At 44.1% G+C, this 23,292-nt stretch overlaps 1 pseudogene; it reads left to right on the plus strand.

Moving 5' to 3' along the window:
- The first annotated feature begins 12,474 nt into the window (after window positions 1-12,474).
- The window catches only part of LOC132865719 (interferon-induced GTP-binding protein Mx1-like), an 80,888-nt pseudogene continuing 70,070 nt past the window's right edge, over window positions 12,475-23,292 (plus strand).

Here is a 23,292-nt window from a genome sequence, read left to right on the forward strand (position 1 = left end):
TTATTGACCCCAGTCTTTCATTCGAAACTCACATTGAAAACATCACCCAGATAGCTTTCTTTCATCTCAGAAATATTGCTAAGATAAGAAATTTCAATGTCACTACATGACTCGGAAAAACTAGTTCATGCTTTCGTTACCTCCAGGTTGGATTATTGTAATGCCTTACTGTCTGGATGTTCCAATAAGTGCATAAACAAGCTCCAGTTAGTTCAAAATGCAGCAGCAAGAGTCCTTACTAGAACTAGAAAATATGACCACATCACCCCTGTCTTATCCACAGTGCATTGGCTCCCAATCAAATTTCGTATTGATTATAAAATACTACTATTGACCTTTAAAGCACTGAATGGTCTTGCACCACAGTACCTGAGTGAACTTCTGCTCCTCTATTACCCGCCACGCCTACTTAGATCAAAAGATCTGCTGGTACCTTGTATAGTGAAGGCTACATCAGGGGGCAGAGCCTTTTCTTACAAAGCCCCACAGTTATGGAACAGCCTTCCATGTAATGTTCAGGAATCAGACACAGTCTCAGCGTTTAAGTCTAGGCTGAAAGCATATCTGTTTAGTCAAGCCTTTTGTTAATGGTGTTTATGAGGTAAAGATGTAGATCTGGAGGGTCCTCAGACATAGAGTGTTTTGGTAAACTGGGATGTATGGATGCTGTCAGTCTCCCACTCGCTTGCTCACTCGAGTTTGTTGATGGTGTAGTGGCTGGCTGCTTTATGTCCCGGGGCTCCCTCATGCCTGTGTTACCTTCTGGCTCTCCCCTTTTAGTTATGCTGTCATAGTTAGTTGCCGGAGTCCCTGCTTGTACTCAGTGCAATATGTATACTGTTCCTACTTATTCAGGTGACATTGGGCATACTGAACAACCTGTGTTTTCTCCCCCCCGAAAAAAAAAATCTGTCCCTCTGAGTTACATGTCGGTCCTGGGGTCGAGATGCTGACCTCTTCTGCTCCTCGGACCTGCCTAATCCATCCTGGTGCCCTGTGTCTGGTTGGAATCTCATCACATCGCTCCTGTGGAGGACGGCCCCATGTGGACAGATGAAAGTCACACCTGGAGGATGCTCTGGACACTTACAGTAATGCTTTTATGGCTGAGGACTATAGTTGACTTGCTAACTTTAGGACTGCAGTTGTCATGAACAGTTTTGCACTCAAGTTTCCATCAATGAAGAGTTTATAACATCAATGAAACTGACTTCATGTTAAAACTGTTAATGTTATAGTCATGTTGTCTGTTGTTGTCCAAATGAGGATGGGTTCCCTTTTGAGTCTGGTTCCTCTCGAGGTTTCTTCCTCATGTCGTCTGAGGGAGTTTTTCCTTGCCACCGTCGCCACAGGCTTGCTCATTGGGAATAGATTAGGGATAAAATTAGCTCATGTTTTAAGTCGTTCAAATTCTGTAAAGCTGCTTTGAGACAATGTTTATTGTTAAAAGCGCTATACAAATAAACTTGACTTGACTTGAGTCTTTAACATTTAGAGAAGGAGTCTCCAGTGCGGCTAGCACTAGTTAGGTTAACTGATGACTCTAAATTGACCGTAGGTGTGAATGTGAGGGTGAATGGTTGTCTGTGTCTATGTGTCAGCCCTGTGATGACCTGGTGACTTGTCCAGGGTGTACCCCGCCTTTCGCCCGTCGTCAGCTGGGATAGGCTCCAGCTTGCCTGCAACTCTGTAGAACCGGATAAAGCAGCTAGAGATGATGAGATGTGTCTCCAGTGTCAGCACACAGTAACAGTCAGAGCTAACTATAAATGGATAAAATGTGTAGTTCTTTAATCAATCAATCAATTAATTGTAATTTTTGGTAAATGTAGTATAAGAGGAATAAAGCATGCTGAATGTGCTGTTTTTAGAAAAACAGTAACAGTAGCTCTGACTCATCACAGTACAGTACAGAGAGACAAACTTAACTATCTTGCAAACTGAGCTAAAAAAAACTTTGCCCTGATGAGGTTAAAATGTAATGAAAAAAAGATTATGCATCGAGTCGCTTCCTCACATGTTCTTTTATTCCTTAGACTTTTCTCAAAGCATGAAGCATGGTCTAATGGTTCTTGTTGAAATCGACGGAAGGAAGCCAAGCTCAATGAGGGGAAAGGTGTGTGTTTGTGTGTGCGTTTGTGTGTTTGTGTGTGTGTGTGTGTGTGTGCGTGTGTGTGTTTGATTGATTTAGACAGGAAAGGGTCGGGATAATACATGATACTCTGTAGACTGTTATCTGAGGGGAAAAGGTCATTCCCATGCACAAAAATAGACAATCTCACGAACACTGGATGGAAATGATGACACGGTGAATTGTGTGGATTATTTATGGAGATGGTTTTCTCAGCCGTGTTTACAGGGTTGAGTATTATAAAATACACAGCGTTCATTTTATACAAAGTGACTTGAAGGACGAATCACGTTAGTTCCTGTTCTGAGTCCTTGCAAGCATGGATGTTCACTCTTTACAGAATATTGCCTCCTGTTGAATGGGTTAATTTCGAGGGAGTATTACTACTTTTTTTAAAAATTCAGATCACTTTTTAAGGCATAGTATCACTTTGTTTTTAAGGTGTATGGCTACTTTCTAGAACACTATATAACTTTCTCAGAGGAGTGCACATTTCCTAGGGTGTATGGCAATGTTCGTTGGGTGGATTTGAACTTTTTATGGTATATTCAACTTGTTTAGGAAATAGAGTCACTTTCTAGGGCACACTTACTTTTGAAGTTCAGATAATCACTTTTAGGGTGTGAGGCCACTCTTTGGGGCATGGTGACACTTTTCTGAGAAGGAATGTTAATTTCTTCATGGGTGTTGTCACCTTTTAGGCTTGGATGTTCAATGCCCCTTATTTAGGGTATAGTCTTATTTTCTAGAGGATTATTCTGTCTTTGTATAGAGCAAATGATCACTTCTTAGGGGATATGGCCAATATCCTATCTAGTATGGTGGATGTTCACTATTTAGAGCATAGTGTCACTTTTCTGAGAAAGACAGCCACTTCTTGGGGTGTATAATAATTTCTATAGGATGTCTGATCACTATAGTACATATGGCTAATTTTGTCGGCTCACTTTTTGGGGTGTGTGGTCACTTCTTGGGGAATATTGCTATTTTTTGTACAGTGACTTAATAGTAAGCTTAAGGAATTGACAAAAGTTCAACAGCATCATCTAGTGTTTAATACCAGTTATATATACATAGCACTTTATTCAGAAAGAATGAGTCTATACACCTAAAGACCATATAATCTTACTACTGTATTACCCCTTATTAAATCTACATGGGTTTTAATAGAACAAACATTTTACTAAGCACATATTTAAGGTTCAGTATGTCTACCTTACATGACACACGTCTGTGAGGTTGCAGATGAATAAATAAACGTCAGCCGATCATCCAGGACCAAAACTTGGCTTTGCTCTACTTGGTGTCATTATGGAACAACAGCAACAAAAAGTGATAGAATAACAACATGGTCTAAACACAACCTAAAACATGACAATAAAATCTATAGGCCCTAGAACACAGGTTCCCCAACCCTGCTTCTGCACTATGGAGTTACAGGAGTGCCATAAAAAAGAATAAATCAGTAAAAGAATCAGAAAATAAATGTGTGGTCTTTCCAGTTGAGTAAAATGACCCTTTTAGCTATTGCTATGGATGTTAACAGAAATTGTTTATATTGTGGGGTTATTTGTGTTGTGGCGTGATCACCTAATGAACTGCAAGGCTGTTAGGGATGCTGAGGACCATACACAACTTGCTCATGACCTCCGACCAAAAAGTGTGTATGAATGGACATGACCAAAGCGAGTGGAGTTAGTTATGTGTTGTGTTTGGGCAGCATTTACAAGTGTTGCTGTTTTGTAGGCCCATAAGACAGAGTTTGAGTGTAGTAATATGAACTCTATGTTGTATCTTATATTGCAGAAGTTGCCTGAGATATGAAATGTCTACAACCCCGATTCCAAAAAAGTTGGGACAAAGTACAAATTGTAAATAAAAACGGAATGCAATGATGTGGAAGTTTCAAAATTCTATATTTTATTCAGAATAGAACATAGATGACATATAAAATGTTTAAACTGAGAAAATGTATCATTTAAAGAGAAAAATTAGGTGATTTTAAATTTCATGACAACAACACATCTCAAAAAAGTTGGGATAAGGCCATGTTTACCACTGTGAGACATCCCCTTTTCTCTTTACAACAGTCTGTAAACGTCTGGGGACTGAGGAGACAAGTTGCTCAAGTTTAGGGATAGGAATGTTAACCCATTCTTGTCTAATGTAGGATTCTAGTTGCTCAACTGTCTTAGGTCTTTTTTGTCGTATCTTCTGTTTTATGACGCGCCAAATGTTTTCTATGGGTGAAAGATCTGGACTGCAGGCTGGCCAGTTCAGTACCCGGACCCTTCTTCTACGCAGCCATGATGCTGTAATTGATGCAGTATGTGGTTTGGCATTGTCATGTTGGAAAATGCAAGGTCTTCCCTGAAAGAGACGTCGTCTGGATGGGAGCATATGTTGCTCTAGAACCTGGATATACCTTTCAGCATTGATGGTGTCTTTCCAGATGTGTAAGCTACCCATGCAACACGCACTAATGCAACCCCATACCATCAGAGATGCAGGCTTCTGAACTGAGCGCTGATAACAACTTGGGTCGTCCTTCTCCTCTTTAGTCCGAATGACACGGCATCCCTGATTTCCATAAAGAACTTCAAATTTTGATTCATCTGACCACAGAACAGTTTTCCACTTTGCCACAGTCCATTTTAAATGAGCCTTGGCCCAGAGAAGATGTCTGCGCTTCTGGATCATGTTTAGATACGGCTTCTTCTTTGAACTATAGAGTTTTAGCTGGCAACGGCGGATGGCACGGTGAATTGTGTTCACTGATAATGTTCTCTGGAAATATTCCTGAGCCCATTTTGTGATTTCCAATACAGAAGCATGCCTGTATGTGATGCAGTGCCGTCTAAGGGCCCGAAGATCATGGGCACCCAGTATGGTTTTCCGGCCTTGACCCTTACGCACAGAGATTCTTCCAGATTCTCTGAATCTTTTGATGATATTATGCACTGTCGATGATGATATGTTCAAACTCTTTGCAATTTTACACTGTCGAACTCCTTTCTGATATTGTTCCACTATTTGTCAGCACAGAATTAGGGGGATTGGTGAGCCTCTTCCCATCTTTACTTCTGAGAACCGCTGCCACTCCAAGATGCTCTTTTTATACCCAGTCATGTTAATGACCTATTGCCAATTGACCTAATGAGTTGCAATTTGGTCCTCCAGCTGTTCCTTTTTTGTACCTTTAACTTTTCTAGCCTCGTATTGCCCCTGTCCCAACTTTTTTGAGATGTGTTGCTGTCATGAAATTTCAAATGAGCTAATAATTGGCATGAAATTTCAAAATGTCTCACTTTCGACATTTGATATGTTGTCTGTGTTCTATTGTGAATACAATATCAGTTTTTGAGATTTGTAAATTATTGCATTCCGTTTTTATTTACAATTTGTACTTTGTCCCAACTTTTTTGGAATCGGGGTTGTACATACGTATTACATACTGATTTCCAGTTAAAAGCTGAGACCTGGGTTAAGCTTGGAAGACCATTTTGCAGTAGGGATTGATGTTATGGTGTCTTGAGGTTGTAGTCAGTTATACAGTATATCGATATATTTTTTTCTTTTTTTTTTCCAGTTGAAGAAAAAGAGGACGTATTGGACCATAGAAGTTATTTGTGCTGATTTTGCTCTTGATCAAAGATATTGGTAAAAGCAGTATTTGAGAATACAGTTGTACAGTATTTCTTTAGAATATGGTCGAGTGTCGTGAGCAAGCTGCGCCTTCAAACTGATATCCCATTCAGGCCACTCCGCTTATTTTCCATGTTTGAAATACAAAAGATGTTTTTATTGATTAGAAACATTGGGTCGTGCCACACAGGAGTCAGTGCTGATGGTGATGATTGTTGGATATTGGATAAGTATCCTGTTGACAGGGTTGGTGACAGTAGTTGGGTTGGTTATACACTGATCAACCATAACATTATGTATCTACAGTATTAGGCAGCAAGAGAACAGTCAGTTCGTGAAATTGATGTGTTGAAACAGGAAAAATGGGCAAGCGTAAGGATCTGAGTGACTTTTGCAAGGGCCAAATTGTGATGGCAAGATGACTGGGTCTGAGCATCTCCAAAACAGCACATCTTGTGGGGTGTTCCTGGCATGCAGTGGTTAGTACCTACCAAAAGTACTCCAAGGAAGGACAACAGGTGAACTAGCAACAGGGTCATGGGTGTCAAAGGCTCATTGATTTGCATGGGGCACGAAAGCGAGCCCATATGGTCCAATCCCACAGAAGAGCAATTGTAGCTCAAACTGCTGAAAAAGTTAAAGTTGTAGTTGTGTTTCACAAACTTCAGGCAATTATGTTTGTGGTTATGTCTGATAGAATGGAGGTGGCGTCTGATAGTGGTTTTGAAGACTTGGATGTTTGTAACAGTTCCAGTTGGTGTCCACTTTTTTTTTTATTATTGCCCTAACAGTAGAAATGGATATTTTCAGCTGAGTAGCCTTTTTTATAACCATTCCCTGACTTATGAAGGTCAACACACTTCTCCCTCATTTGATTGATGTGTTCTCTTATCTCTCCTATGTTGATGGATGACTAAGGGTGTGTCTGAAATCACTCACTCATTCACTACTCCCTACTCACTATCTAGGGAATTCTATAAAGAGGACTATATAGTGAGCTCATTGGTAAAATGAAAAAAAAAAAACACTTCTGGACACTGCTCTGCCACCCAGTTATTTACATCATTACTGTCGCACAATTAAAACATGCCAGATCAGTCAGCTGGTGGGTTTTCAAAATAATAAATACATGCATGTATTTTTGTGATAAATACATATTATGCTGAGCATATTTCCCACACTAATAAATACAAAGTACTTTGTGTCTGCTGCATCTTTCAGTTCTTTTAAATCAAGGCTGAATACTTTTCTTCTTTGCCGCTGCCTTTTATTAAATCAAATTTGAGGCTTTTGATTAATTCCTCGCTCTACACTGTAACTTTTATTATTGTATTTCATCTCATCTCATTATCTCTAGCCGCTTTATCCTTCTACAGGGTCGCAGGCAAGCTGGAGCCTATCCCAGCTGACTACGGGCGAAAGGCGGGGTACACCCTGGACAAGTCGCCAGGTCATCACAGGGCTGACACATAGACACAGACAATCATTCACACCCACATTCACACCTACGGTCAATTTAGAGTCACCAGTTAACCTAACCTGCATGTCTTTGGACTGTGGGGGAAACCGGAGCACCCGGAGGAAACCCACGCAGACACGGGGAGAACATGCAAACTCCACACAGAAAGGCCCTCGCCAGCCCCGGGGCTCGAACCCAGGACCTTCTTGCTGTGAGGCGACAGCGCTAACCACTACACCACCGTGCCGCCCACATGTGCTTTTATTGAAAATAATTATTTACTGATGAGGGATTTATTTTTCTCTGAATAAATTTATTTCACAGAGAGAGAGAGACAGAGAGAGAGAGAGAAGATTGACTGACTGACTACTGGCCAAATGCTGACCTTAGAAAAACACTGTTCTTCAAAAGTAAAAGCTTTGTTGAAAATAGCTAGGTTAGCAAGATAAACTAGTTAGCATTGGCTATGGGCATTAATATGGAGTTGGCCATCCCTTTGTTGCTTGAATAGCATCCACTTTTCTGGGAAGGCTTTCCACAAGATTTTCAAGTGTGGTTGTGGGAATTTGTGCCCATTCATTCAAAAGAGCATTTGTGAGGTCAAGTACTGATGTTGGACGAGAAGGCATGGTGTGCAAATCATCCCAAAGGTGTTCAGTGGGTTTGAAGTCAGGACTCGTCAAACCATATCCTTATGAACCTGACTTTGAGCATGTTGGTGCAATGGGCTTACCAAATCAGTCTCATCAAATCAGTCTCATGTAAAAAGGTATCAGTCTCATAAATTCATTAATCAGTAAATCAAATCAGTCTCATAAAAAGGAATCAGTCTCATACATTCATTAATCAATCAATCAGTCTCATAAATTAATTAACAAAATGGGTGAAGGCAATTAGAGTTCTTTTCTTGGCAGAGGTTGGCACTTCAGTGAATATTGTGACAATAGACAGGACACAGTTTATTCCAAAGATACCATTTATTGAAATAGCTGACAGGAATTAGCAAACTAATACTGATCAGATATAGCAACAATAGCAGCCAAGGAATAATTCAATAGAAATGATACAATATATACAAAATATATACATATAAGAATCAGTAGTGTGTATGATAATTGAAGCACTAATGGTGATCAGAAGTAATAGGGCGAGTGGATGTTAAAATGTGATCAGGAAAATCATGTGGTTATGTGTGTGTGTGTGTGTGTGTGTGTGTGTGTGTGTGTGTGTGTGTAATGCGAATGGAATGCATGAGCCATGCCAGGCCGGGCTTACAAGGAGAGCATGCAAAAATTAAGACAAGGAATCTGGAGTTTGAACTAGCCTCGGTTAAAAAGCGAGAAAGAGAGAGAGCGTGCACAATTTAACTAAACAGATAGTAAACAAAGTAAAATCAACAACACACAGTCTAAGACCGACTTTCATGTGAATCAAAATGTGTACATTTAAAATCATAAATGAATTCAAATAAACAACACTGTTCACGTTAACTAGCTACAAGTAAAACTAACAAACTTTGCCCAGATGCCAGCCTTACTTGTTAGTGATTGAAGTGTGCCTTCTCCGGGATAGCACGGGACGCAGATCCGGGAAGAAGATGGTTTTGTTCCTTCAGTTCGTCAGCTGGAGAGCCTCGGTCATCTGATGATCTAGAAGGAATCTTGTTTATAATTCGTTGACATTGAAAAAGGGAAAGGGGATCTGGTCTCCTTTTCTACGTAGTGGATGTTCATTATGTCTAACTATTACAAATATTTTAAGTTCGTTTCTTAGACAAGGATATTTTTTAAGCTTGTTACCTTGTTAACAGTTTCGGCGAGAATCTCCCGCCTTCTTCTTCAAGTTATGGAGAAGATTGTGCCAAAGAGGTACGCTACCTGGAAAAGCTAGGAAAAAAATTGGCGCGACAAAGAAACCATCTCTGCTTCAATCTCCGCTGCCGAGACGAAGGCGTCATTCCAGCAAGCCTCTACATAAAAAATCCGATACCAACAAGAAACGCGGAAAGAACCATCGAAAGAGCGCGAATGACTCTGGTAAGAGAAAGAATCAGATGCACGACTAACAAAATCAACAATTTAAACACAGAAATAGCACAAAGAAAACAAGAATTCAAACGCCGGTTCAAATTCAGCAGTGACATGGAAAAAAATATGGAAGAACATCTGAATGCAATACAAGAACAAGAGTTTTCAAAAACAAAAACACGCCATATTAAAAAACTGAACAGACTTATCAATAAGAAACAAAATAAATGCAAGGACAAGCAAACAAATGAAAAATGGATTTGCAACCTGTCTAAACACACACTAACAACAGCAGAACGCACTATACTCTCACGGGGACTAAACTATGCCATCACACCAAATAAAATCCCAAATGAAGAATTCATATTAGCCACGGAACTAGCATGCAATATGATACAGGACCAAGGACAGAAAGCCGCATTGAGGAACGAAATAGCAGGCATCCTCACCTCAGCTAAACCGCCACCCAGAAACATAACCAAACAGGAAATGGAAGCCATCAGAACACTCACAAAGAACAAGAAAATAACAATATTACCGGCTGATAAAGGGAGGACCACGGTTATCATGGACACTAATCAATATGAAAAACAAATGAATGAAATGCTCACGGACCCAAACACATATGAAGTATTAAAAAAAAGACCCGACGGAGGAAAAGAAAAGAAGACTAAAGCTATTACTCAAACCGTTACTGGATGACAACAAAATCGATAAACAAACATACAACCACCTTATCCCCACAGCAAACATCACCTCCCGGATATACGGCACACCGAAAATTCATAAACCCGGAGCACCACTAAGACCCATAGTAGACAGTATAGGATCAGTTACCTACAACCTTTCCAAGACGCTGGCAGACATAATCAAACCACTCCTCGGACTCACGGAATACCACTGCAAAAACTCAAAACAACTGGCGAAAGAACTAAAGGAAATCAAGATAAAAAAGGATGAAATGTTTGTATCGCATGACGTCATATCCCTCTTTACAAAAACACCGGTCACAAACACTCTCAACATAGTAGAAAACCGGTTAAAAGCAGACAGAACCCTGAAAAAACGCACAAAACTTACAGTACAGGACATAACAAAACTATTACATTTCATTTCCACTTCCACATTTTTCCAATTTAGAGGCATAATCTATAGACAAAAAGAGGGATTTGCAATGGGGGACCCACTATCTGCCACTCTATGCAACTTTTTTATGGAGGATCTGGAAACCCGAGCAATAGAAACAGCACCGGATGACTGCAAACCTATCTTCTGGAAAAGATACGTTGATGACATTCTTGAAATAACCAAAACAGGTCACACACAACAACTCACGGATCATTTAAACTCCATAGACAAGACAGGCAACATAAAATTCACACACGAAGAGGAAACGGACAAGACAATAGCTTTTTTGGACTTAAAAATACACCACACAGAAGAAGGGAACATTAGAATTACAACATACAGAAAACCTACACATACCGACCAATATCTTCTCTGGACATCTGAACATCCCATCGCACACAAAATGTCAGTAATCAGAACACTATACGACCGAGCACAGAACATCACAGAGGAGAAAGACAGACAGGAGGAGGAACAACACATCCAACAGGCATTAAAAAACTGCCAATATCCACCGTGGGCAATTCGGAAAGGGAAATTACAGACACAAATAAAAGAAAATAAACAAACAAGAAAAAACACCGAAAAAACAAACCGGGGCTTGGTCACACTACCGTACATAAAAGGAGTCACAGAACGCATCCAACGATCCATGAGGAAATACCACATCAACACCCCGGTCAAACCATACAAGAATCTCCGACAGCTGCTAGTTCACCCCAAAGACAAAATACAACTGGACAATAAATGCAACGTCATATATGAAATCCCTTGCCGTTCATGTAATAAAGTCTATATTGGTGAAACGGGCAGATGCTTCCATACTCGAAGGAAAGAACACCAATTAGAATGTGAAAAAGAAACAACAAGAAGACTCACAAGATCCGAAAAAGAAAAAGCAAACCAAGAAAACCTAAAATCAGCCATTTCAGACCACTGCAAACGGCAAAATCACATAATGAATTGGGAAGAGGCCAGAGTCATTCGCGCTGAAGAAAATAGATTCCAGCGTTGGATTTTAGAGGCAGTGGAGATACGCAAGCGGGCGCAGAGGACGATGAACCGGGACGAGGGAGCGTATGCACTGTCGCACACCTGGAGCGCAGTCCTGGAGGAGCGACCTGACAGCAGGAGGCGTGGACTACCTGTCAAATTGGGCGGGACGTTCACGCCTCCTGCACGCAACATCAGCTGATAAGGCACGTCACCACTCGACATCTGGTGACTGTTTCTGAAGAAGGCGGGAGATTCTCGCCGAAACTGTTAACAAGGTAACAAGCTTAAAAAATATCCTTGTCTAAGAAACGAACTTAAAATATTTATATTTATATTGGTCTCCTTTTCTCTTCGGAATACTGCGTGAGCTGCAGTAACTAACCGGTTCAGTTATTATTACAACTCTGCGAAGGTCAAATACATTGAACTTTGGGTAAAGTCCGGTATCAATAGCTCATTCTTTGTTCTCTGTCCTTCTGTAGCGCCAATGCATCGGCTTCTCTCTTTCACGTGTGGAATCCACGGCCAGAGAGAGAGAATTTCGGTCCTGCCGTGAGTTTAAAGCAGTCGTGACATCACTGTACCTGGTATCCGGTATCGTCTCTGTCCCATACCATTACAAGGAGTCAGAGGAAGGGGCGGAGATAGAACATGGCGTTGAGTACAGAGATTGGTGTGTTCAAACTGGTTGTGAAAGGGTTACCATGGTTATGGACATGGCAGCCATCCCTACAAGCAATTGTCTAAAATGTCTTTCTATGCTGAAGGATTAACATTATCCTTCACTGGAAATAAGGGGCCCAAACCCTGGAAAACTGCCCAAGACCATTACACTTCTCCACCAAACTTTATTGTTGGCACTAGGCATTTTAGTAGGTAGTGTTGTCCTGGAATCCTCCAAACCCACATTCATTGATCAGACTTCCAGATATACCCCTTTTCAATCAACAGGGTATGGATTCTTGAACTGGTTCTGTTCAGGATTCTTTGAACCTTGGTGCCACGTAGTGACCCAGCCCATGTTTTCACCAGTTTTGAGTGGAACCAATGCAAATCAAGGATATGTGATGAATAGAGGGCATTGCACAATGCAGAACAGAAGTAAACAGTAGTAGTAAGACTGATTGTGCATTGATTACCTGTGAACTTTTATTTTGTTATTGCTGATATTTGTTTTCATTCTTTCACTCAATGTGAAGTATCGTTGGGCCCAATGGGCTCTGTTTTTCACGTGCTTCCACTTCACAATATCCTATCATCCAGGCACCAAGAACACTAAGACAGATGCCCTGTCACATGTCTTCAGCCCATCTCCTCACGACCCTGAACCTCACCCCATCCTCATGCCCGAATGCTTCATCCAAGCAATTTCATGGGACCTAGACAAGGAGATAAGGGGGCCACAACCACAGACTCCTCCAGCTAACTGCCCACCTGGCCACCCCCAACCATCTCCAAGGTAAGCTCATCACTTGGGCACATGTATCTTCTGCCACCGGTCACCCAAGCAGTCATCGTACTCACCAATTGCTATGGAACAAGTACTGGTGGTAGAATATGTTGACTGAGATCATCCATTTCATCTCCTCATGCACGGAGTGCACACAAGCCAAGGTACCTCAAACACCTCCCGCTGGTAAACTACTGTATGCCCTCTCCCTGTACCTCAGAGACCCTGGTCTCACCTGGCCATCGACTTTATCACCGACCTACTACCATCCTGGTCATCATTGACAAGTTCTCCAAGTCACTGAGACTCATCCCATTACCTGGCATCCCCACAGCTTTCCAGATGGCTGAACTGTTATTTCAGTATGTATTCAGATACTTTGGCATCCCAGAGGACATAGTCAGTGACTGTGGTCCTCAGTACATCTCTCGTCTGTGAGCCAGTTTCATGGAGCAGTTAGGTGTCTCAGTGAGCCTCACATCCGGATATCACCCCCAGTCCAATGGACAGGTAGACAGGGCTAACCAGGAGAGTCTGTCAGTAATGCTGTCAAGAGCACCAATCCAAACCCAACTACAAACATGGCTACTCAGAACTACAACAACCACAGCACCCTCTATCACCTCTTTATTAAATACACCTGTCACTCATTTCCTGGTTCATCAGCCCCTGTAATATAAACACTTCTCCCACTCTCACTTGATGCAAAGTATTGTTCAGAGTTCATTCCTGGCATACTGAGCCTTTATTTTACTGCCTGCTTTATTATGGTCTTGATCTTTGCTCCTGTATCTTTCTCGTCATTCTCTAGCCCTATCTGTATTGCCCTGTCTACCAATCGATCAACCCTCGCCTGTTCCACGGCCTTGATTTTAGTCTCGTCTTTTGGCTTTGTTTCCAGTTTGCTTTCCCTGACTCTCCCCTGCACATACATCTGTAAGTGCCTGCACCCTGACACCACTGAGAAGGACTTCTTTAAAGACCACCCACATTTCAGGGGTCATATTTTACTTTAGAAGAGTCAATTTGAAATTTTGAATTATAATTGAAACTGATTGAGGGCAGTCCTCTGATTCGTTTCACCAAGTTTCATGTTTGGACCTTGAGTACTCCAGCCACAATAAGTAAAAATGTGTTTTGCCCAATAACTGTTGATGTGTTTTCCTTAAAAAGTAATTCTTGTGTTTTTTAAGAGATCCAAAAGCAGAGATAAGTGTTCATCTATTATACTTAATTGAAAATGACAGCTGAGCTGCCAAACAGGAACTGAGGTCATAACTGAGCAATGCTTTGATGTATCAAAACCAGATTTGGGCTGAGTTCCAAAAGTTTGTCCTATATCCTTTCCTAACCACTTTTCCTTGAGCTTGATGGAAAACATTATGAGGTGAGCATAAAATGTGGTGGATGTTCTTTTACAGCATGCTGTATGAGGAAGGCATGACCACCATTCCCAACCTGGCTGAGAAACGCAAACTTATCCTTCACGCTGAGGTAAAGATATCTTTGTTTCAGAATCCCTCAGCTTGTCCAGTAAACAATCCACCATGGTAGTAAAATGTGTGTGTGTTTAGCGATTTCTGCCACGATTGGAAGAGCAGATTAAGATGAAGTTGGCTGAAACACAGGCTGAACTGGATCACTACGGCTTAGGGCCTCCTACAGAACCAGGAGAGAGGAACTGTTTCCTGATTGATGTGAGTGATGCACACAACCTAACACTGCAACACACTGATTAGAAAAGCTAGCTAGCCAAGATAAAACAAAAACTTTCCACCTTGTAGTTTATTTGTTAAGTATGCAGTCTTATATCACAGTTGTGATATAAGACTCATAAAAAGCTAGCATTCTTAGCTGGTTAATTTAATATGCCTCGAGAAAGTCCCATTAAAGTAGCCATGATGTAACCAGATAAGATTAAGAAACCAAATTCCTACTTGAGTACTTGCTTGGCGGCACGGTGGTGTAGTGGTTAGCGCTGTCGCCTCACAGCAAGAAGGTCCTGGGTTTGAGCCCCGGGGCCGGCGAGGGCCTTTCTGTGTGGAGTTTGCATGTTGTCCGCGTGGGTTTCCTCCGGGTGCTCCGGTTTCCCCCAAAGACATGCAGGTTAGGTTAACTGGTGACTCTAAATTGACCGTAGGTGTGAGTGTGAATGGTTGTCTGTGTCTATGTGTCAGCCCTGTGATGACCTGGCGACTTGTCCAGGGTGTACCCCGCCTTTCGCCCGTAGTCAGCTGGGATAGGCTCCAGCTTGCCTGCGACCCTGTAGAACAGGATAAAGCGGCTAGAGATAATGAGATGAGATGAGTACTTGCTTTTTTCCTACCCCAGCCAATTTGTATATATATATATATATATATATATATATATATATATATATATATATTATATATTTAGGAGTTTTATGGCGTTTCCATAAAGTGTGCAAGTTTTGCATTTCACTACTCTCATTCTTTTTTTTTTTCTGGTATGTATTAGAAAATTACAGCATTCATTCACGATACCATCAACCTGATGACTGGAGGGGAGCTGAACAACATCCAACAACTCAACATGCTCTCTATCCTTCGAAGGAACTTTTCTCTGTGAACAAATCATCTGGACAACTCAGGAGAGACGTGTGAGTACTGGTGTGATGATAAGAGAATGGTCATTCTATCAGCCATACATTTTGTCAAGCAAGATATAGATCATGTGCAAAAATAAGAATTGAATTGAATGGAGGGCGGCACGGTGGTGTAGTGGTTAGCGCTGTTGCCTCACAGCAAGAAGGTCCGGGTTCGAGCCCCGTGGCCGGCGAGGGCCTTTCTGTGCGGAGTTTGCATGTTGTCTGTGTGGGTTTACTCCGGGTGCTCCGGTTTCCCCCACAGTCCAAAGACATGTAGGTTAGGTTAACTGGTGACTCTAAATTGACCGTAGGTGTGAATGTGAGTGTGAATGGTTGTCTGCGTCTGTGTCAGCCCTGTGATGACCTGGCGACTTGTCCAGGGTGTACCCCGCCTTTCGCCTGTAGTCAGCTGGGATAGGCTCCAGCTTGCCTGCGACCCTGTAGAACAGGATAAAGCGGCTAGAGATGATATGAGATGAATATGAGCATGTACTACTTTACCACATCAAAGGTCATGTCATATTTTATAGTTAACAAGAGGATTGAGAAGGAAATGAAGGACTATGAGGAAAAATACAGAGGCAGAGAACTCCCAGGATTCATCAACTACAAGACTTTTGAGGTGATAATGAAGGACCAGATCAAGTAGCTGGAAGAATCTGCCATCGGGTGAGTGAAGGAAATCTCAGGTATATGGCAAGAACTTGTTTGAAGTTAAAGGTTTGGAGGCTTTTCTCAGGCTTTGTATTCTCATCTGCTTTGGCTACAAAGTGTATTGTGAACTTGGCATTAGAGTAACAAGCTATCATTGCCTTGATTCATCCAGAGTATTGTGTATATAAATGGTAAAAGCTTAAAACATGAAGCTCTGCAGGTAGTGGAGAAACACCATGAATTTCTGTTCATTATCATTGTAACAACTCTCCCAACTGACTTTGGGAAACAGAGGAACTAGGAGCAGGCTTCAGAACAGGTGTGTTCTTTTTATTATTTACACTTTTCAGTGGCTGATAATGAAACACACTGCACACACAAGTGACTGGGTGTCACAGCTCTCTCCCTTATTCCTGGCCATTGGAAAGACATACAGAGACACAGGTTAATAGACAGCCAGTAATTAGACACAGGTGCACCTCATCACATGTTACCTATTGGTTCAACCTGACTCCTTGCCGTTGACAGTTGATGCTTGACCATGCCCCTGCTGCCACATACCCCCACCGCCTGACTCAGGCTGGGGACCAGTTCAGCCTGCAGCTGACCCCACTGTCAGCGGGAGAGGTAATCTGCCACCAACATCTGTGGCCTCAGCCTGTGGACCACCTCAAATTTAAAGGGCTGAAGGGCCAGATACCAATGAGTGATCCATGCATTCGCATCCTTCATGTGGTGGAGCCACTGGAGCGGGTCATGGTCAGAACATAGGGTGAATGGGCATCATAGCAGGTAGTACCAGAGAGTGACGAGTGCCCACTTGATGGCCAGACACTCTTTTTCTATAGTGCTGTACTTTGACTCTCACATGGAGAGAGTGTGGCTGATGTACAGCACCGGATGCCCCTCCTCCCCCCTCCACCAACTGGGACAAAATGGCCCCCAGTCCTCTGTCTGACACTTTGGTCTATAAAACAAAAGAGAGAGAGAGAGAGAGAGGGGTCAGGAGAATGCAACAGCAGGCCCCCCCACACAAAACCACCTTTACTTGAGCAAAAGCCCATTTGGATGGCTCCATCCATTGGAGTGGATCTGGCACCCCCTTTTTAGTGAGGTCAGTCAGTGGGCTGGTGACATCTTAAAAGTTAGGCACAAGCTGCCTATAATAGCCAGCCAGCCCCAGGAACTGCCTCGCCCCCTTGTTGGTCTTAGATTGCAGGCAGGCCGCAATCGCTGCAATCTTATCAATTTAGGGATGCACCTACCCATGACCCAAGTGGAAGCCCAGATACCATACTTCCACCCATCCAATTGCACAGGTTTTCCAATTTTTCAGGTTTGCTGTGAGCCCAGCGTGCCTCAGCAACCTCACAGCCATCCTAAGATGCTGTAAATGCCATTCCCAATCATTACTATAAATGATTGTCACCTAAGAAAGCCACCACATATGCATTGTGGGGATGGAGAATTCGGTCCATGAGATGCTGAAATGTTGCCAGAGCCCCAAACAACCCAAAAGGAAGGGTGACCAAACAGAGTGGAAAAGGCCACCTTCTCATGGGATAATTGACCAAGTGGATCTGATAATATCCCTTTGTTAAATCCAATGTTGAATAAAAGCAAGCCACACCTAACCGATCAAGCAGCTCATCAATGTGAGGTATCAGATATGCATCAAATTTAGACACTGCGTTGACTGTTTGTTTTATAGTCCACACAGAACCAGAATGACCCATCAGTCTTGGGAACCAAGACCACTGGGCTGCCCTGGTCACTGTGCAACTCCTCAATTACCCCCATATTAAGCATAGTCTGGAGTTTGTCCTGAACCACATTTTTCTTGTGCTTGGGGAGCCGATACAGGCAGCTGTGCATCACCACCCCTGGGGGAGTCTCAATGTGGTGGTCTATGAGGTCAATGTGACCAGGGAGGGGTGATAAAACATCACAGAATTCCTCCTGCAACCTAATAACCTGTGTTTTCTGGGACAGCGAGAGGTGGTCTCCACAGAGCACCATGGTGAATTGGGCTGCAGTTTTTAGAGATCTCCAGTACCAGTTCCGCCTTCTCCAGAACTACAATCGCTAGAGCCACAGGTAGAACTACCATCACTAGAGCCACTCCTCTCTCCATGGTTTCAGGAAATTGAGGTGGTGACCTCAAATGGCCAATGTATGCTCATTGTCCACACCAGCAAGATGGCAGCACTGTGTTTTGTCTTACGTTTAACTCATTGTCTTTTTCCGTTTAATGAATGTCTTTGTAAATCGTACTGAAATAATCTTCCTGTCGCGGTCCATTCGGTGCAAGTTAGGCCAACTGGAATGTTATCTTTTAATCAAAGGCATAGGCTATTGCAGGAGTGGAGCCTACCTAGGATTGCTACTGTGGGAGTGGAGCCTAATTAATGCTACCTGTTGCCTCCAAGGATTGCCATTCACTACCTGCACTCATCAGACTTTGGAAAAGCATCTACCTTGTTGACAACACGTGCATCTATTGTTATCCTTTACTGGAATTATTAAAGCATTGACTGGCAACCGGGCTGTCTGAAGTGTGGATGTTTGGAGGTTGTGGGGGATCGGCAAGGTTGGTGATGTATGCTGCTTTATCTCCTCTCCTGGATAAAGATCTCTTTTGGAGTGTGCTGCTCAATAACGCTGCCCCATTAACGTTACCTTTGCTTATACTTGGCAAGGATTTTGTCTTCACACTAAAGCTTATGAGCAATTCTGGTGGCGCAATTTCCCTGTAAGCTGACAATATGAGAATGGTGGTTCAGCTTTTATGTGCAGTTTTCTGCATATTTGAACTGTGCAGCAGACCGGGCTGTGCCAAAGGTATGGCTCAAACGGTGTGCTTTCCCCTGCATCTCTCATCTAAACATACAGACATTGTACCCATATTTAGTTATCAGTAGACCTACAGCTTCTAATGAATCAAGGACTAACACCCCTGCAGTGTTTTTTATTCTACAAAAACAATTTTTTTACCAGACGGAATCCTACATGAACATTTAACCATATAATCTTTCATTAAAGAACTATAAGCAGCGATGTCTGTCTGATAATGTTGTTGCTTTTGATGGCTGGAAATATTAACCCAAATCCTGGCCCAGTGGAGAATTGTTTATTAACTCCTTTGGATTTTTTGAAATGTTCTGGCCTTGGTCTTGTCCATTTAAATGGCCGTAGTTTACTGCCAAAATTAGATCAAGTGAAAATTTGGGCTAAGACGACCAAAGCAGATATTTTGGTTTTGTCCGAGACATGGCTCAAAAAATCTATTACGGATTATAACATTGCCATTGAGGGGTATAATGTTTTCCGCACTGACCGGAAAAGTAAAGGGGGTGGTGTTGCCATCTACTTAAATTCCATGGTACTGTAATCAAGTCATTGTCTATCCCAAAACAGTGAGTTTTTAGCCATAGATTTTGAATATGGAAAGGGTTGCCATTTGACTATTGTTGGCTGTTATAGACCTCCCTCAGCTGTCAAGGATGCTCTCTCATCTGCTCTAGCTGATCTTCTGTTAAAATAAATTATACTGCTGGGTGATCTAAACTGGGATTGGTTGTCACCACTCTCAAACCAGTTCAAAGCATATTGTGATTCAGTGGACTTAACTCAAATCATAAATGCACCCACATATTTATTATAATATAATAATATAAATATAATATATATTTATTAACAATCCCAGTAAATCCACCTGTAGAGGTCAGAGCAGGTGGGTGGAGCACAGAAGTACGGCAGGACAGAACTGAGTTCAAAACTATTTATTGTGTTCCTTTTCAGTTTTACACACACACACACACACACACACACACACTCCCAGTCACCCAGACACACACACACAAGTCGTCTGGTGCAGGAGAGAGCTCACTTCCTCTGCTCTCTCTCTCCTTATATAGGGTGTGGTTGCTGGGAAGACACACAAACACAGGTTAATTGCTCTCAGGTGAAGTGATTCTGTCACTTACCTTCCCTGACTCCGCCCTCCTGTCACAGACCAGCGCTTGACCACGCCCCCGCTGCCACATACCCCCACTGCCCGACTCAGGCCGGGCGCCTGTCCGGCCTGCAGCCGACAACCCCCCCCCGACGGGAGAGGAAGTCCGCCACGACCATCTGCGCCCCCGGCCTGTGGACCACCTTGAAGTTGAAGGGTTGGAGTGCCAGATACCAACGGGTGATCCGCGCGTTGGCATCCTTCATGCGGTGGAGCCACTGGAGGGGCGCGTGGTCCGAATAGAGGGTGAAAGGGCGCCCCAGCAGGTAGTAACGGAGGGCGAGGACTGCCCACTTGATTGCCAGGCCTCCTTCTCAATCGTGCTGTAGCGCCCCTCACGCACTGACAGCTTCCGACTGATGTACAGGACCGGGCGGTCCTCCCCCTCCACCTGCTGGGACAAAACGGCCCCCAGCCCTCTGTCCGACGCATCCGTCTGTAACGTAAAAGGGAGAGAGAAGTCAGGGGAGTGTAAAAGTGGCCCCCCACACAGTGCAGCCTTTACCTCAGGGAAAGCCCGCTGACACTGCTCCGTCCACTGGACCGGATCTGGCGCCCCCTTTTTAATGAGGTCAGTCAGCGGGCTGGTGACGTCCGAATAATTAGGTATAAACCTACGATAGTAGCCAGCCAGCCCCAGGAACTGTCTCACCCCCTTTTTGGTCTTGGGCCTCGGGCAGGCCGCAATCGCTGCTGTCTTATTAATTTGGGGACGCACCTGCCCGTTGCCCAAGTGGAAGCCCAGATACCATACTTCCACCCGCCCAATCGCACACTTCTTTGGGTTGGCAGTGAGTCCCGCCCGCCTCAGCGACCTAAGGACGGACCTCAGGTGTTGCAGGTGCCGCTGCCAGTCATTACTATAAATGATAATATCATCTAAATACGCGGCCGCATAGGTGGCGTGGGGCCGGAGGACCCTGTCCATCAGCCGCTGAAACGTAGCGGGCGTCCCAAACAGCCCAAACGGAAGTGTGACGAACTGGTGTAAGCCGAACGGTGTGGAAAAGGCCGTTTTCTCCCGGGATAATGGAGTCAAGGGGATCTGCCAATATCCCTTCGTCAAATCCAGTGTCGAGTAAAAGCGAGCCGTGCCTAGTCGATCGAGCAGCTCATCAATACGAGGCATTGGGTACTCGTCGAATTCAGACACCGCGTTGACTTTTCTATAGTCCACACAGAACCGGACCGAGCCGTCGGCCTTGGGAACCAAGACCACCGGGCTGCTCCAGTCACTGTGGGACTCCTCGATGATGCCCATTTTGAGCATGGCTTGAAGTTCTTCCCGAACCACCTTTTTTTTTTTTTTTTTGTGTTCAGGTAGCCTGTAAGGGCAGCTACGCACTACCACCCCCGGGGGCGTCTCTATGTGGTGTTCTATGAGGTTAGTGCGACCGGGCAGGGGCGAGAACACATCCGAAAACTCAGCCTGCAACTGGGCGACCTCCGTGAGTTGGGTCGGGGAGAGGTGGTCTCCACAGGGGACCGGAGAGGTACGTGATGCCAATGTCCCTTTTTGAACCTCCGGCCCCAGCTCCGCCTTCTCCGGAACTACCAACGCCACGGGGACCTCCTCGTTCCAGAGTTTTAGCAGATTGAGGTGGTAGATCTGTAGCGCCCCACCCCTGTCTGTTTGCCTCACCTCATAGTCGACGTCCCTGACTCGCCGTGTGACCTCAAAGGGCCCTTGCCACTTGGCGATCAATTTGGAGCTCGACGTGGGCAACAGTACGAGTACTTTATCTCCCGGTGTGAACTCTCTAAGGCGCGTACCCTTGTTGTACAGGCGGGCTTGCCGTTCCTGGGCCTGCCGCAAATTCTCCTGAGTTAGGTGGGTGAGCGTGTGGAGTTTTGCACGCAGGTCCATAACGTACTGAATTTCGTTCTTACTTTGTGAAGGTCCCTCCTCCCAATTTTCCCGCAGCACGTCCAGGATGCCGCGCGGCTTACGCCCATATAATAATTCGAACGGGGAGAACCCTGTGGAGGCTTGGGGGACCTCTCGCACTGAGAACAGCAAGGGTTCGAGCCACTTATCCCAATTACGTGCGTCCTCACTTACGAATTTCTTAATAATATTCTTGAGGGTGCGGTTGAACCGTTCCACTAAACCGTCCGTTTGTGGGTGATATACGCTGGTGCGGATCGGCTTAATCCCCAATAACCCATACAGCTCGTGCAGTGTTCGTGACATAAACGTAGTGCCTTGGTCAGTCAGAATCTCTTTCGGGATTCCAACGCGGGAGATGACACGGAAGAGTGCCTCTGCAATACTGTGTGCTGAGATATTGCGCAGAGGCACTGCTTCCGGGTATCGTGTTGCATAGTCCACCAGAACTAATATAAAGCGGTACCCTCGTGCTGATCAATCTAATGGCCCGACGAGATCCATCCCAATTCTCTCAAACGGGGTCTCGATTAACGGTAGAGGGCGCAAAGGCGCTTTTGGAATGGCCGCTGGATTTACTAACTGGCATTCGCGGCATGCCGTACACCACCTACGGACATCGCCGCGAATCCCCGGCCAATAGAATCGGGCCATTATTCGGGCTGGTGTTTTATCCTGCCCCAAGTGTCCAGCCATGGGATTAAAGTGGGATTAAATACCAATTCCCGGCGGCTCTTTGGAATCAAAACCTGCGTGACTCGCTCTTTAGTTTGAGTGTCCTGCGTCACTCGGTATAATCTATGCTTCATAATCGCGAAGTAGGGGAAGGACGGGGTGGCATTCGGCTGGAGCATTTGACCATCGATTACTCTCACTTGGTCAAACGCATGCCACAGAGTCTCGTCTTGCGACTGCTCTAATGGGAAATCCGCGAGGGATTCCCCAATAGAGAGAGGAGGAGCCGGCGGCTCCTCACTCTGACGCAGAGATGACGTAGACGGCTCTGTGACAGCTGCTCCCGCCAAAGCGACACCGGGACCTCCCCCTGTCAAATGGCAGGACCCACTCTCTACTAGGCGTGTCATTAAACCCCGAAATCCCGGCCAATCAGTCCCCAAAATTAAAGAGTGGGTAAGGCGAGGATTAACCGCCGCCTTCACTATAAATTTTTCCCCTCTGAAAATAATGTGGACTGACACCAAAGGGTAGCGGTGAACATCCCCGTGCACACACAACACCCTCACCCCTTGTGCTCCCCCCAATGCCTCGTTTTGAACCAGGCTTTGACGAA

This window comes from Neoarius graeffei, chromosome 18 (genome assembly GCF_027579695.1).
Source record: "Neoarius graeffei isolate fNeoGra1 chromosome 18, fNeoGra1.pri, whole genome shotgun sequence".
Lineage (NCBI taxonomy): Eukaryota > Metazoa > Chordata > Actinopteri > Siluriformes > Ariidae > Neoarius > Neoarius graeffei.